The following is a 2,500-nucleotide window of genomic DNA, read 5'->3' on the forward strand; positions in this document are numbered from 1 at the left end:
AAGCGCCCGCCCCAGGGCCCAGCGTGTGCCGATGGTTATCGGGGCAACCGGCCGCACCAGGGCCCAGGGTCTCCCGATGGTGCTCGAGGCAACCGCCCGCACCAAGGCTCAGCATGTGCCGATTGTGATCGAGGCAACAACCCACACCAGGGCCCAGCTTGTGCCGATGGCGGTCGAGGCAAGTGCCCGTACCGAAGGGCAGCCTATGCCGATGATGGTCGATGCATGTGCCATCACCATGCGTCATCATGTGCCATTGATGGTCGAGGCCTTGGCCGAAGTTCGATTTTGAGCCACGGTGCCCATGCTTGGCTCCAGCATGTGCTGGTGCCGCATTTTTTTCACTCGGGACAGCATCGCCGGAGCATCGCCGGAGTACCGCCGGAGAACCTGACCGGCGGCATTGGGGTTCCGGCGATTGGGAGGGGGGCCGGGGGGGTGTGCGCACATGATGTGCGATGGGTGCTGGTACTTGGCCTTGTGTTGGCCCCCTATCCCTCATCAAACCTCTGAGAATTCACACCCCCTTAAAGAGCATTTGAGATTTTACAGGTTTGCTACCAGTAGCCGTTAAAGTGTCTGAAATGGGGACACTTTTTTCAAACGGTCACAAAATCTTCTCTACTTCGAGTTTTTAGCTGAATTTTTTTGTGCATGCCAACAAAAATAGAAGGATCATGCCTACAAAATTTGGGGCCAAAAATCCTTATAAAAAAATTTTAAAAATTCCCGAACCGCAAAAAGTTTCGAAAATCGTGAAAAATAGAAAACGAGTCATCTTCCAACGAAACTTCACGTGAAGGCTTAGGGGACCATTGTATGAATTTACAAGCCATAAAAATGGCATTGGCACGGCAGAAATTTGAAGATGTGCCTAAACCCACCAGGGCCCAGCGTGTGCCGATGGTGCTCGAGGCAACCGCCCGCACCAGGGCCCAGCGTGTGCCGATGGTGGTCGAGGCAACCGCCCGCACCAGGGCCGATAGTGTGCCGATGGTGCTCGAGGCAACCTGTCGCACCAGGGCCCAGCGTGTGCCGATGGTGATCGAGGTAACCTGCCGCACCAGGGCCCAGCGTGTGCCGATGGTGGTCGAGGCAAGTTCCCGCACCAGCGCCCAGCGTGTGCCGATGGTGCTCGAGGCAACCGACCGCACCAGGGCCCAGCGTGTGCCGATGGTGCTCGAGGCAACCTGCCGCACCAGGGCCCAGCGTCTGCCGATGGTGCTCGAGGCAACCTGCCGCACCAGGGCCCAGCGTCTGCCGATGGTGCTCGAGGCAAGCGCCCGCACCAGGGCCCAGCGTGTGCCGATGGTGGTCGAGGCAAGCGCCCGCACCAGGGCCCAGCGTGTGCCGATGGTGCTCGAGGCAACCTGCCGCACCAGGGCCCAGCGTGTGCCGATGGTGCTCGAGGCAACCGACCGCACCAGGGCCGAGCGTGTGCCGATGGTGGTCGAGGCAAGCGCCCGCACCAGGGCCCAGCGTGTGCCGATGGTGGTCGAGGCAACCTGCCGCACCAGGGCCCAGCGTGTGCCGATGGTGCTCGAGGCAACCGACCGCACCAGGGCCGAGCGTGTGCCGATGGTGCTCGAGGCAAGCGCCCGCACCAGGGCCCAGCGTGTGCCGATGGTGCTCGAGGCAACCTGCCGCACCAGGGCCCAGCGTGTGCCGATGGTGCTCGAGGCAACCTGCCGCACCAGGGCCCAGCGTGTGCCGATGGTGGTCGAGGCAAGCGCCCGCACCAGGGCCCAGCGTGTGCCGATGGTGGTCGAGGCAAGCGCCCGCACCAGGGCCCAGCGTGTGCCGATGGTGGTCGAGGCAACCGCCCGCACCAGGGCCCAGCGTGTGCCGATGGTGGTCGAGGCAACCTGCCGCACCAGGGCGGAGCGTGTGCCGATGGTGGTCGAGGCAAGCGCCCGCACCAGGGCCCAGCGTGTGCCGATGGTGGTCGAGGCAACCTGCCGCACCAGGGCGGAGCGTGTGCCGATGGTGGTCGAGGCTGCCGATGGTGGTCGAGGCAACGTGCCGCACCAGGGCCCAGCGTGTGCCGATGGTGCTCGAGGCAACCGACCGCACCAGGGCCGAGCGTGTGCCGATGGTGCTCGAGGCAAGCTGCCGCACCAGGGCCCAGCGTGTGCCGATGGTGGTCGAGGCAACCGCCCGCACCAGGGCCCAGCGTGTGCCGATGGTGATCGAGGCAACCGACCGCACCAGGGCCCAGCGTGTGCCGATGGTGCTCGAGGCAACCTGCCGCACCAGGGCCCAGCGTGTGCCGATGGTCGTCGAGGGAACCTGCCGCACCAGGGCCCAGCGTGTGCCGATGGTGGTCGAGGCAAGCGCCCGCACCAGGGCCCAGCGTGTGCCGATGGTGCTCGAGGCAACCGACCGCACCAGGGCCCAGCGTGTGCCGATGGTGCTCGAGGCAACCTGCCGCACCAGGGCCCAGCGTGTGCCGATGGTGGTCGAGGCAAGCGCCCGCACCAGGGCCCAGCGTGTGCCGATG

The sequence above is a fragment of the Durio zibethinus genome, unplaced genomic scaffold, assembly GCF_047325235.1.
Source record: "Durio zibethinus cultivar Kanyao isolate XHJ-2024 unplaced genomic scaffold, ASM4732523v1 HiC_scaffold_330, whole genome shotgun sequence".
Lineage (NCBI taxonomy): Eukaryota > Viridiplantae > Streptophyta > Magnoliopsida > Malvales > Malvaceae > Durio > Durio zibethinus.